Source organism: Drosophila melanogaster, chromosome 4 (assembly GCF_000001215.4).
Source record: "Drosophila melanogaster chromosome 4".
NCBI lineage: Eukaryota > Metazoa > Arthropoda > Insecta > Diptera > Drosophilidae > Drosophila > Drosophila melanogaster.
The window spans coordinates 419,295-433,736 of record NC_004353.4 but is presented as its reverse complement, the minus strand read 5'-3'; the positions used below and the strand labels follow the sequence as shown (position 1 = coordinate 433,736).

The 14,442-nt window shown below is 34.4% G+C and overlaps 2 long non-coding RNA genes across 2 annotated transcripts, besides 9 other annotated features; both read right to left on the bottom strand.

Annotated features, from left to right (window-relative positions):
* Nucleotides 1–1,892: part of a mobile genetic element that runs on past the window's edge.
* Nucleotides 1–1,966: part of a mobile genetic element that runs on past the window's edge.
* Nucleotides 20–388: a mobile genetic element.
* Nucleotides 548–1,705: a mobile genetic element.
* A 1-nt stretch (nt 1,967) lies between the features above and the next one.
* On the bottom strand, nt 1,968–6,406 carry lncRNA:CR44024 (long non-coding RNA:CR44024). Its single transcript, NR_073617.1, has 2 exons — nt 6,026–6,406; nt 1,968–4,240 (listed from the first exon to the last, which is right to left on the bottom strand). It is a non-coding gene; the product is annotated as a long non-coding RNA:CR44024 (long non-coding RNA).
* Nucleotides 2,398–2,466: a mobile genetic element.
* Nucleotides 4,190–4,302: a mobile genetic element.
* Nucleotides 6,407–7,135: 729 nt separating the features above from the next.
* On the bottom strand, nt 7,136–7,670 carry lncRNA:CR43437 (long non-coding RNA:CR43437). The gene has a single exon (NR_047708.1). It is a non-coding gene; the product is annotated as a long non-coding RNA:CR43437 (long non-coding RNA).
* Nucleotides 7,671–11,013: 3,343 nt separating this feature from the next.
* Nucleotides 11,014–11,374: a mobile genetic element.
* An 880-nt stretch (nt 11,375–12,254) lies between these two features.
* Nucleotides 12,255–12,484: a mobile genetic element.
* Nucleotides 12,485–12,504: 20 nt separating this feature from the next.
* Nucleotides 12,505–13,709: a mobile genetic element.
* Between the last annotated feature and the right edge of the window lie 733 nt (nt 13,710–14,442).

The window sequence follows — 14,442 nt, the reverse complement described above, 5'->3', positions numbered from 1 at the left end:
CGACTCGAAGGTCATATACAGTTTGTCAAGACTCTGTTTACACACTGTAAAATAAGTTGAATTTTTGACTTTAAAGCTAAAAATTAAGGGTTTTTTGCTTAATTAAATGAAATTTTTTTATAAAATATAATTAAACAATATTTATTTTACTTATAAATCAAAAAACAAATTAAAAATATTAAATATACAAGATAACAATAAACAACAAATTTCAAGTTTACACACTTTTGAGAGTGTCAAGAAACTCATTACACAAAACACTAAACTAAGTTTAATCCTAAATTTTTAAATTATTTTGTTAATATTTGAAAAGTTTTAGTATTTAGTATGACCCCCATTGGCTTTGGCTACAAGTTGACGCATTTTTTTCATGGAATTAAGTTGTTTTTCAGTTTCAGTTTTTTTATATTCCAATTTGATATTTTTAAAAAAATGTTCAATTTCATCATATTGCTACGACATTGGCCTCACTAAATATGTAAATTCGTTTCTTCGATCAGAATTGATTTCGGCACAAAAATCGTCTTCTAGCAAAACACGCACACACCAAAGACACTAGAATAACAAGATGCGTAACGGCCATACATTGGTTTGGCACTATGCAGCCACTTTTTTGGTGACGGCCAAAATTACTCTCTTTCGGCTCACTCCCGCTGAGAGCGTAAGAAATCTAAAAATATAATTTGCTTGCTTGTGTGAGTAAAAACAAGAGACGAGAACGCGTATAAGTGTGCGTGTTGTGCTAGAAGACGATTTTCGGGCCGAAATCAATTCTGATCGAAGAAACGAATTTACATGGTACATATTAGGGTAGTTTTTGCCAATTTCCTAGCAATATGATAAAATAAAAAAATTTTTTAAAATTCGCGCCCTGACTATTATAATTTTAAAGCTTTTTAAAATTTGTTTGTTAAAATTGCCGCTCGAATTAGCTACCGTTTACACATTTATATTTATTTTTAATTCTATTTTGTCTCTCATCTGACAATTTTTTAAAAGCTAAATATTTTTTTTAAACACTTTTAATGTTAATGTTACATCATATTAAGTCAAATGACTTAATAAATATACTAAATAATTAAAGGAAGTACAATAGAAATTATTATAACTACTGTAATTTCATAAATTTCATAAAAATATGATAACTGTTTATTGCAAAAGTCATATCAAAGACACTAGAATAATTCTAGTGTCTTTGCTTTGTTCATATCTAAAGGCACGAAGTGCGGACACAAGCACTCAACAATCATTGCCTTATTAATTTTTCACACGCCGCAAGATGAATACTCTAATGACAAATATTCTTATATAAAGTCATTTTTGAAATTTATTTTTGTGATATTATGTACATAGATTTGGCTATTTCTAATCTATTTTCAAATAATAATAACGTTAAGGCAATGCAAAACAAGAATTTTTCGCATGGTGCCAATTGATCAAAAATAATATAGATTTAAAGTCTAAGAACTTCTACGGTGAAGGGCATATTTTGCCAAATTTACAATGCATGAGCATACGTGTGCACACATAAAGTTGTCTGCTATCACTGTATGCGTAGAAAAGAGCGGTTCGCTGTAGCGCTCTTCGCTCTCTCGCTCTCTAACAAAAATTCGTGAGAGCCTGGAGCCACTTCTAGAGCCACGGCCAAAAAATTGTGTGCCAAAAAATCCTATGGCGTTACGCATCTTGTTATTCTAGTGTCTTTGCACACACATACGAGTTCTCATCTATTGTTTGTACTCACACCAGCAAGCAAATTTTATTTTTAGATTTCTTACGCTCTCGTCGTAAGCGAGCGGAAAAAGGGTAATTTTGCCCGTCACCAAAAATGTGGCTGCATAGTGCCAAACCAATGTATGGCCGTTACGCATCTTGTTATTCTAGTGTCTTTGGACAGACGGACATGGCTAGATCGACTCGGCTATTCATCCTTTAAACAGTCGGAAACGATTCCTTCTGCCTGTTAGATACGACATTCTGCCTGTTTTCAATCTATTTTATTTGTGATCAATTAAAATTGTTTTTCAATCAATTGTTTTGCATTGCCTAACGTTATTATTATATGTGCTTTTGACCGCACGTCGTCCCTCAAGAAATCAAATTTGCATTAAGTAGTTCGCAAACTTGTATTTACTTTATAAATATTTACTTTTAACTATGTATGTTTGTATTATTCTTATGAAATATATTTTTTAATTTGTATTTCCTTTTTTTGTAAAATGTATGTTATAAATTACAAAAGCTATACTAACAATTCCAAATCGTTAAAATATTGATGAACTTAATATTAATGCTGTTAAAAGTTCTGCTCACAGTACCCTGTTAAGTTTTGCAACGAAATTGGCCAAAAATCCAAATATGTAAATTGATTTCGGCCCGAAAATTGTCTTCTAGCACGCAAATTCAATTTTTAGATTTTTCTCAATTTCACACGAGCGGGGAGAGGTCAATTTAGCCGTCACCAAATATTTCTAATGTCTTTGCTTTTACTCTACGAGAAACGGGTATAACTATCCCTGTTATACAAAAAAAGGTACTTCCGTGCTAATTATATCGTCGAAGCTAATGTGCCACAATTTCGGTTACAATAGGATCTTTGAACTGATCCGGAAGTAATGTTAATGTATTTGTCGCTTGCATGTGTGCTGTAATTCCGTTATTCTGTAAGGATGGTAACGCTGGTTTTGAACAATTTTAAATATAGACAAAATCACAACAGCAAAAACATTCGACCTTTTGACAGAGGTCGCATGTAATCAGCTTTGCCAGATATTTAATACGCAGAGTGGATGATAACGAATGGAGTTGTAGGGTTTCACGGTCCTTAGCTTATCAAAACCAACCAGCAACCTTCTCGACCGGTTAGTCAATGACTGGTTAGTCAATGGCGAAGTGGCCTGTCTCAGAACGTTTAATTCGTCCACCAGTACACTTTTGCATCTTGGGTTCGGAGATCTCGAGCTCGATCCTGTGGCATAAAAGATTTACGCCCTCTTATTATGACGGACACGGTGTTATTGGCCACGCTCTTCATGCTTTATCAGATGTGACCATGGCTCTCAGATGTGACCTCTCCATCTTCTATAAATTTGCGTAAATATCGGCTATAAATGCTTTTATATTATCATTGGAAGTAAGATAGCAGCTATTAATATTGTATTTTAAGGTACAAGTATACATAGCATATACATAGATACAAATATACATAATGTACATAGCCGATACCAGTTTATTTCCTTCTGAACTGTTCGGTGATTATTAAAAATTATTGGGACAATGATTGATGAATTTTCATGACCGTTTCTTAACGTACATTAATGCATACTACTTACTACTACTACTACACAGCCAAATGATTGACCTTCATGTACACGCAAATTGTTATTAATTTTGGCGTCTATGTTAAATGTGTCATATTTTCCCGGCCTCTCCACTTTAGAGGCAAGGTAATCTTCAGCTTATTCAGGTGAGCATCACTTGGAATTCTTAGCTCTTTTCCCTGTTACAGAGTGTGTAAAAGTTTTTCCCTAGACGAAGTGTGTAAAGTTCCTTGACTGTTTTGGCGGCATTAGGTGCTTCCTTGATCCTTTGTCTCGCGGTCATCCAGGGTTTTCTGTAGTTCCAAACAATATAAAGAAGCACTTATCCTAATCGCCCACCTTTGCCTTCCATGCAAATGTTTTAATCCCTGTGAATCAACTGACTAAGTTTTGCTTTACATTTCTCTATCGTTCCCTCTTCGACGGTCCTTATTTTATTGATAATTTTTAATTTATATACATATGTACTTCCCGTGAAGAATTGTACTTCTCTCGGAGAATTATTTCTATTGCTTTTCTTTATTGACCAATTTCACTGTTTTGCCATATGTGTACGGACTTCTGCGGTGCCCTCATGGATGTGAGCAATGCTTAATGAAGCCCCTAACTGGTTGGATGGGAATAAAAAAAACATATGCATTTTCATTTCCCTTCTTTTTCTTAGCATTATTTATTATTTGTGTGTTAAACATGTTTTTGAAATTTCCAATACCGTAATTGCTTCTTAAAAAATAATAAGGACAGCTTCTATTGTATCCATATGCAGTACATGTTCTAGAAAGAAACGGGAGAAGTCTTTATAGCTGGATTGTAGTATGACACTTACCCGACACGACACTATTGCGGTTACTTGTAGAACAAGGGGGTAGTACTAGTTTCGTTGAAAAGTATGTAACAGGCAGAAAGGAAGGCTTTCGACACTATAAAATATATACATACATATAAAAACATTCTTGGTCATGGTCATTAACGCTGGGGATCTATAAAAGCCAGAAAGATTAGACATTCAGATTCTAGTGACGCAACGCTACGCAAGCTTGTTTCAGTATATTCCCACACCCACAAATATATAATAATAATAATAATATATATATGTATATATACAATCTATATAAATAATTTATATAAATATAATATATATATATATATATATTATATATATATTGTTATATATATTATATTTATTTTTATTTACTTTTACTCTACCACGGGTAGAGCAAATAGCCATATTTTTTTTTTATTAATTTTGGTAATTTGATTCAATTCCTCATATGTCATCTATGTATATATTATATATCGTTTCTATTAAAGGACGCACAGCGCCTTTGCTTGGAATCAATTTTGAAAGTTCTTTCCGGGAATATAGTACAGCTACGGTCGTCTTTAGTTTCTAATGAATTTAGACTTAAGATACAGGTTTTATTGCGATTTACATTTGCTGGCTCATATTTAATAGCGTTTCTAATCATAGTAGAAGAGAATAGTAGTAGAGAATAGTAGAAATCTAGCCTCCCGGCAAGGCGGTGGATGGCATGCCACATGTAGTCAGGACTAAATGTAACGGAAGAATATAAAAATGCTAGGTAATTTTCAAAAACCCCTGAAGTCGTGTAAAATACCAAATTATTTGGTACTAGTATAATTTTGAACTGAATTCATTGCAAAGTAAGGCGAAAAAGAATACAAAAATTGCGATAGCATTCTTAATTAAATATGCGAACCAATAAACCGTCCTTATTATTATATGTTATTTTAACCGCAACTGTACCTTTTAAATTTAATGTCATTATTCTACAGTAATACTCTTAAATAACTGTTACAAAATATGTATACGAAATAAAGAAACAGCGGTTGCAACGTTATTGAGTTGCCGAATCTGATTACGTTCTTGATGGGGGTGAGTATTCTGGGAATGAAAGAAAACAAAATGGTTGGCCGAACGAACATTCGTTGGAACCATCCACAGTAGAAATACAAATCCACCCTCATTTTGCGGAAGAGTTTTGCACTTACAAAAACAAAAATAATAAAAAGAAGAAAGCTGACAAATGGGACACTCCTATTTCTGCAAACTAAACAAAATGGTGTAGAGAAAAGATGAATACATAAATTGTTGAAGGAACACGTCTTTGGAAATGCCAATTCCGAAAATGTGTACTATTTACATACAGAAGTATTAATAAGTATATTGAACCAAATCGGACTTTAAAAGAAGTAGAAGAAAAATTATTTTCCTTACTCTTGATTCTAAACACGACATTTGTATGTATTATAATTATATATTATATATAATTATATATATATATTATATATAATTATATATAATTATATTATAATAATAATTAAAAGATAATTGAATGATATTCACATTGGCTTTATAGACCGATGTTTGGTTTTTAAAAACGATTGTTGTTGTTGGATATTACAACTTTTATAGTGCCTTTCGAAATAAATTGTTCCCAATTATATAGCTATAGAGCTAAGTGGCTAAGATAACTGGGACATCTTGCTAGTAAACATTCTGCTTTTTATCATTTTTTAATTCCTGTTTTGTAGTATTACAATATAGGCAAATGTCTAAATAAATGCAATTATAGTTTACATGTTTTACTTTTTTTGCGAGTTGCTATTAAGATTTTTGAGAAAATCTATAAAATCTTAAAGTAAATTGATAAAAGTATTTTAAATTTGTAAATTAGAATTACCAATATACCCACGTCCAAAAATATTGAAATCTGATCTTTCGGAATCTGTTAAAAGTTAAAAAAAAATTAACTTCAAGTTCATTTAAAAATATTTGCAGCACTGCTTGCATATGCATATCTCCAGATATATTCCACTTCCTTAAGCTGAATGTTTAGTATAGCAACCGGAAGTCACGGTTATTCCCATTTTTTATGAGTATAATAACCGGGGACTCAGGTCAGTTTTACACGAATTAGAATTCACTACGAGCATTCCAGCTATCAATAGATATCAATATTCTACAACACAAGCGTAAGGCACGTCATTCATCCTCGTTCACACATGTTTGCGATAGCTTCCTTGAAACTCAACTGCGGCGGTACGAAGCGAAACACTAAATGAGACAATGTAAGGGAAAACTTTTTGCCAAAAGCAACTGAGACTTCATATTCACATGTGAGAGCGGATGTGTGGTGAGTTGCGCTACGGAAAACCAGGCTCGGGCCAAGGGGTAAAGGAGAAGAGCAGCGCAGGACATTTAGAAAGGCTCGATTGTTGCATATGTCTGATTTGAGACACAACAGAACCAGTCTGACCAGTTTATAGCGGTCCTGATTCCAGTTGCCGAAGGTCGGACGCTTATGCAAATTTAAACCAACTGACCCAACCCCAACTCGCATGGCCATCTGGCTCGGCCTTGCCCAACCCGACTACCCAGCTAACCCAACCCCGTTCGCTGTTCCGAACTGATTTGGCTTAGCGTGAGAAAACCAGTTTCCACGATGTGTCCCGTCCCCTTGGTCAGACCATCAAGTGTCCGGTAACCTAACGTCCAGAATGAGGACTAGGAGCAGGAACAGGACACAGTCATGGAAGACCGGAGCGCAGCTGCAAGACCGAGTTCTTCATGAACGACATTGACTCAGTGACGCACATAGGAGTCAGTGGGGTTGGTTATTTCCAGTTCAAGATCTCGTCATTTGCATATGAAGGTATCGTGCCAACAAGAGCAACAAACGATCCTTACTGAGAGTTGTCAGCGCCTTGGACGAGCCTAGCTTTGGGCGAAGCAGTTTCAGAGTGTCCCTACCCCTTGGTGTTTGTTTTTTTTTTAAACAGAGTCACTTGTTACCTAGTCAATGATGTTTATTCAACAGAGGAGGAAAATCGCCCTTTCCAGGACCACTGTACGAAATTATACGCGACTGTACCAAGGGCATCATTAGTGAAGTCTTCTTTCGGTACTTGCTCCTGTCCGCTATCGAATAGCCATCCATCCCATTTTCCGTCCCCAGCACTTCCTTGTTTCTTGGCCTTGCTTTCCATCCACTCCTCTCCTTACGCAAGACGATGATTTAAAAATTTAATGCCTCGCGGCTATTAATGAAAGAAAATGCTCGCGTAATAAAACAAAACGCAATTCTGGGCCAAGTCGGCATGGGGGTGGAAATGGACGTTAGAATTGAGTTGCGATGGTGGGTGGTGATGGTGATGTTGGTGGGTGTGGGTGTTCGCTGTTCGGTTGTCCAAATGGGCCGGGCTGATAGAAAATGGGACGCAGGAAAGCGCCGGTATTGGAGGCGAGAAAAATTAAAAGAAAAAAATAAACATGGCGCGTGTTTGCAAAAAAACAAAATTTTAAATTCAAAAATTGATGATAAAAGCGTGGAAGCATAGCTCAGCGCTATCGTAATGCGAAGGAACCCGATTTTCTTTGGTAGAGGCAGCGCTGCCCTCGAAGGGTTTTTTTTGAAGGATTCTGATTCTAATAGATGGAGGGTTGAGAGTGTAGGAGTATAGCTTTTGGGGTCTGGGTCTTAAAATGTTCACGAATGGTGGTGGCTTTTCGTGATATTTAAATTATTTTCTCTAGATTTCTTAAACACGCCCATTGGGTTACAAAGCCAAACGTGGACGAATTTTTATAACTTAACCCCAGTTAAAGATATTTTATTGCAGTATAACATACTTGTCGATAAACACAAATGAAGTTTGATCGTAGAACTCTCTGGTAGCAATAGTATTTGGAATTCGGGCCTAGAAAAATTGGATAATTTAACTTTACGACTTTTCTCCTATTTTTTTTTTCAAGTCAACAAAACAGTATTAAAACACAAAATATTTATTTTTTACATTTCCCATTTTAAATGATTTTCGTTACTCAAACAGAGTGCAAATTTTATAAATGCGACAAAATTGGTTTTGGTCGGTGTTTTCATCAATTAAATCTGCATAAATTATCAGATAATGTTTGTATACGAAGAGACAATATTTTTATTAATACAAATGATGCAGTTCGACTCACGACTTATTAATCGTGTTTTGGTGTCAAGTACATAAGTTTTAAAGCTGATAGAAGTCCCTTGAGATTTGGATTTTGATTGGATAACAAATACATAATAATTATTATTTTCAAATATTCAAGTTTAAAATATATTTTAGAAAGAGAATGAGCGAAGAAATTGTAAGAACTAGGGGAAAGCTTTTGTTCTTCCTTTTTAAGAGAGATGAGGGAAATTTAGACACGAAAATCGTGGAAATTAAAAGGGGAAAATTTAAGGAGAAATGTGTTTTTGTTCCTCTCCTTTAAGAGAGATAACTATATTATATTATATTTCTATATTACATTATTTACCTTTCTAACGTTTTATCGTAAATATTATTTTGACTCTAATGCATTCCAATTGGACAGATAATCACGGCTCCAATTGGGTTAAGGTGGCATTTTTTAAAAGTAAATGTACATTTAGCTGCATGTAAGCTGCATGTTAATATTATTCAAGACTAAGCTTTTAAAATAAAGAGAACTTTTTAAGTATAATTTTTTCTCTTCAGATTTTTATTTACTTAGTTATAACTCTTAACTGTCTTTCTACAGAAAGCGACCTCTTGTGTCAAGTAGATAGGATATTGCGTTCAGCCACCAGATGGTGCTTGCTTCCATTTAGATGTATAGTTTTCATAATTTACATTACACACACGACGCATTTTGACATTACCTAAATTAAGGCGATTTTGTCTATGAAAACATAAAACAAACGTAAAGTTCAAAAACCCAGTTTATTTTGTTCAAATTTTACGTTTATCTATAAAACATTGTTTTTCGATACTTCAGCACGGAAATTAGGACCATATTTAAGTTCTAGTTGTGGACTTACTAAAAAAGTACAACTTTCTATTCTCGATTAACTCGATTTATACTCCAAATTTTTCGTCGTACACTTCAGAATTGCGATTGCTGTCTTAATGTTTTTAAACTAGACCAATAAAATCATGGCATTAGCTTCAATGCCAAATAACATAGAATATATATGTCGATATCCTCTTCAGGTATTACCATTCAAGCAACAATAATATAATAATACAAACATTTTGAGACGATAATTAGCAGAATTGATAATTGATCGTAAAACTTCATCATTTGGCTGCCATATGAATGACTGTAAAAGGTACATCCTCTGCTTATTATCACAAAACGTTCTAATTCTTGACCAGTTTTTAAACTATATAAGTACCTTTTAACCCGACTATTTGTTTAAGATCAGGATCACTGGGCAGGCCATGTCCGTCTGATTGTCCAAATGAATGATACATTACCGTTCTTTTTTGTTACTTAAATGTATTATTACTAAAAGCGTAAATAAGCTTTGGCTTGCCAAAGCAGGCTGGCTATCATTCTATAATAAGTATAATTTTCACTCTACAAATAACAGCTATACATAACCTCATTTAGTTGTGGCGGAATGCGTTTTTAAATTGCATTGGTTCAACGACATATTTTTTTGGCTGTCTGCGATGCATTTGCGTCGTTCAAGTATAGATTCCTAAAAAAATTTTCAATAGAAAATGGGGAAACATGGTTATTGGGATTTTTGGTGGCTTTAAAATTTCGTATAGTATTAGCTCCTTTAGAGCTGAAAACAAAATGATGGTAAATCTGGGTACGACTTTTAAATAAAGTTTAAAAATATAGTTTACTTGTTGAGAGTTTATGGTACCTAACCAACATTTACATGTGAATATGTATACTAGTTTATAAATTTAAACCCCTCTGAAGTGAAGTGGCATGCGTTGAACCACAGTTTCCTCACAGACGCGGTTCAAACTCATAAATTTCTTCTAGTTCTCGCGTGTAACGCCTCTGGAGGTGGAGATCTGAGCCAAACGTCTTGTCTCAAGTATGGAGGCAGCGCGAACTCTGCCGACCAATCAAATAGCGCTGCCGCCTACGTCGTAGAGCAAGTCTAATGATTTTCTTTGAGTTAGGTGTTGTTTCTCTCAAGCGAGTGTGTATACATAGGGGTGAAACAACATATATGTGTGTGCCAAATTAAATATGTACTGCGGCACCATAATTAGGAAAATCTCGCGAGCTGTGGTTATATACGTATTTATACGTGGTTCAAAGAGTTTGGCATTAAAGTTTTGTAAACATTTTTGAAGCGCGTGAAATTAAGTTATACCACAGACGAACTGTATAATAGCTTTTGTGACTCGACTGTACTTCAAAGTGTAATTAAAACATATTGAAATTATATTCAGTTTTATATTTGGGTCCGTAGGGGTTGTGGTTCATAAATTTTCCGTCATGTGAAGTAAATACATATCTAATGGCACCTCATGCCTACTCAGATGGTCATTGTAGCAAATACTAACATTAATTATTTAAAGAAAATTCGCAGTATCTTGATACAGCGTAACATGCATAGAATGACTTTTGAAAAATATTTTTAGTCACAAAAGCTCATTACAAAATGTGTTCTTACACCCTGTATAAGAAAACACAATATTAGCGGAAAAAAAGCTTTAAGGAAATGAAACTATAATAACTATAAAGCTAGAAATGTGAAATTAATAAGCAGTGCATATTCTTTCATTCTGTTTCTAAGTAAACAGGTCTCTTAGCTTTACGCTAATCTGCATAAATCTTTCTCATATGTCTTTTTACACCCGTTACTCGTAGAGTAAGACGGTATACTACATTCGTTAAAGGGTATCCGATATGAAATCTTGATCAGGTTCAATAGCCCAGTCGATCTGACCATTTCCGTATGTTCGTCCGTATGAACGTTGAGATCTCAGGAACTATAAAAGCTATAAGGATGAGATTAAGCGTACTGATTCTAGAGATCTAGACGCAGCTCAAGTTTGTTGACCCATGTTGCCACGTCCACGCTTTTGACAAATTAATTTTTCGATATTTTTTCATGTTTTATTAGTCTTAGTCTTTTCGTAGTCCACACCCTAGAGCATTAAAATTACTTTTTTCCCCAGTTTCTACCGTTATTGCTTGAAAATGTTAAAAATTGTCGGTCTCACTTGGACCAACTGACTAACGGGTATCTGATAGTCCGGGAAGCATTCTTTCTAGGTTCTATTGCAGATATAGGTATATAGTCCGAATAGATGGTATTACTGTATCATATAGGCGACTTAGGAGTTTTCGAAAATTAAATAAAAGCTACACTTCTTGTTCATTTTAAATCGTGTTTTTCGTTTCGTGAGTATAAAAATATTATGGTATCTGACAAAGCAATATGTTATTTTACAAAATATAATATGTATGTATGTATAAATGATCGGCCTAACAGAACTTTCGCGAATTTTGGTGTCCGTCGAACCGGGGTTTATTTTCGCTTTCCACAATACATACATAATACAAGTTTAGCTAGAAAATGAGTTTAAAAAGGCACGCTAAGAATATCGCGGCAACAGTGTTCACCAATGGCATGCATTCGTTTAGGAGATGAATAGCAACACGGTTGGTTCCTATTGGCTTAGATGTCTTTCTATGCTCTGCTCATTGCACACCTTTTCCATCCACGTTCATGCATTTTTATTAAGTTTACGCGAAAATCTCGCGTTTTATTATCAACAGTCGGTTTCATTTACACAGCGACGACTTCATTTTCAGGTTTACCAGTTCCTAGCATATCTGTGCGTTCTTTACTATGAGTTGACTAATGCGCAACTTAAAAAAGGGAAAAAGCCAGTTTTAGAATTAATTTTCATTTCAGAAAAGATAACTTAACCAAACCAGTTACTCCAGTACATTTTCTCATAGCTTAATATTCTTTTCTTGGGTACAAAAAGACAATTAAAACAAAAAAATTCCTTGACCGTTGTCAGTAGTCAAGACGCCTGGCCGATTTCACCCCTTTCGGCAACAACTTAGTTCTCACGAAAGCGGTTCGGACAACACCAAGAGAAAGAACATCGAAATGAACCAGATTTTTCTGAATAAAAACTTTTTATACCCATTACTTGTAGAGTAAAAGGGTATACTAGATTCGTTCAAAGGTATGTACCAGGTAGAAGGTACATGGTCGCGTTTCCGACCATATAAAGTGCATTAATTCTTGATCAGGATCTGTCGATATCCCAGAAAAATTATAAAATTTCGAGTTAGCATTTCCACTAGCTGAGTAACGAGTATCTGATAATCGGGGAAGTTGACTATATCATTCTCTCTTGTTTGATATACATATGTATGTACATACAGTTTGTCAAGAAACTGTTTACACACTGTGAAATAAGTTGCATTTTTGACTTTAAAGGTAAAAATTAAGGGTTCTTTTCTTAATTAAACGCAATTTTTTTGTTCAATATAAATAAACAATATTTATTTTACTTATAAATCAAAAAACAAATTAAAAATATTAAATATACAAGAAAGCAACAAATTCCAAGTTTACACAATTTTGAGACTGTCAAGAAACACAAAACACTAAATCGAAGTTTAATCCTAAATTTTTAAATTATTTGATTAAAATTTTAAAAGTTTTAGTATGTGGTTTGTTCCCCATTGGCTTTGGCTACAAGTTGAAGCTTTTTTGTATGGAATGGATAAGTTTTTGTAGGTTATATTCAAGCGGGATCTTTTCACACTCTTCGACTATTGCAGTCATAAGCAAATTTTCAATGGGGTTCAGATCAGGACTCTGAGGGGGCGTATCGATCACTTTACCACAGTTATAAAGGAGCCAGGTGCGTACATTGCACTCGTTATGTTTCTGATCATGTCCTGGTAAAACTTAAAATTTGGTTTGTTGTTGCTAACTAGACCAAATTTGGCACTTTGGCACTGGCCTTCAAATTTGTTTTTAAAATTTCCAGATATTGCACGGCATTTATTGGGCTTTCAATGAAGGCTAGTTTTCCCACTCCACGACTGGAGATACAGCCCCAAACCATCAGTGACATTTTTCCAAATTTTGTGGTTGGAATGATATTTGGTTTTTCTAGCGCACTTAACGGTTGGTGGTTATAGTTTATTATTTGGGTAACTTCAATAGTTAATCTCTTTCCAGGTATTTTATTAAATTTAATAATTCGCTTTGATCAGCAAAATTTCACAATCAAAGTCAAAAAATGTCAATAGAAGCGTTGTAAAAAGCAATGCAAAGCCAAAAATAACGGAAAAATCGAGTTCTTTCTAAGTAAAAGAGCAAGACAAAGTAGGAAAACAAAATATGTAAAGAGTTTCTTGACAGTTTCAAAAGGGTGTAAAAGTGGAATATGTTGTTTATTTTCTTGTATAATATTATTTTTAATTTGTTTTTTGATTTATAAGTAAAATAAATATTGTTTAATTATATTTTATAAAAAAATTTCGTTTAATTAAGCAAAGAACCATCAATTTTTAACTTTAAAGTCAAAAATTAAACTTATTTAACAGTGTGTAAACAGTTTCTTGCCAAACTGTATGTATGTATGTATGTACAAAATTTTTCAAAATCCAATTTCCCCACTATCCAATACACTCGCTATACGTTCAAGGAAGAGGAAACCGTGAGTCCAGCCGTAAGAGCTTCTTTGGCTATCGGAAGAGCCAACGAGTGTTCCTTGGACGTTCAATCTAGCTGACACGCGGTCGGGGCAACCGGACGCTGTTGTAGAAGCATGCGCACAGTTGCAGAGCCCATTTGCATTTGGTCAGTGGTCAGTGCCGAAGAGCATATGTCAGCTCTTATGGCAGTGAAAGAGCTTTGACTGCAGCTTGGTAGGTATACTTTAGTATTAGTCCCTGTTGAGTCGATTCCAGTCAGTCAGTTCACTAGTTTAATTGAGCTTGGATATAAGAAGTATAATGTGTACACGCCGGTGCTTGGATTAGTTCCCGCAGAAGATAAATGAACTACCGATGGTTAGAACTAAAATAGTTTTAAATACCACTATAACTTATATAAATTTACATTAATGAAAAGCAGATTTAACTATTTAAAACCTTAAAAAGTAATTCTAAAAAGGAGATAATAGTAGAGTAATTAATAAAAGAATCCGAGCAGAAAATGAGTTATTTAGCGGGTTACAATGTCTTCTTTTGAATCACTGGTGTAAAAGCGCATCCTTCCGAACCTATAAACTATAAATATTCTTAATCACGATCACTAGTCAATTCGATATGTTCGTCTGCCGTGTCCGACTAAACGTCGAT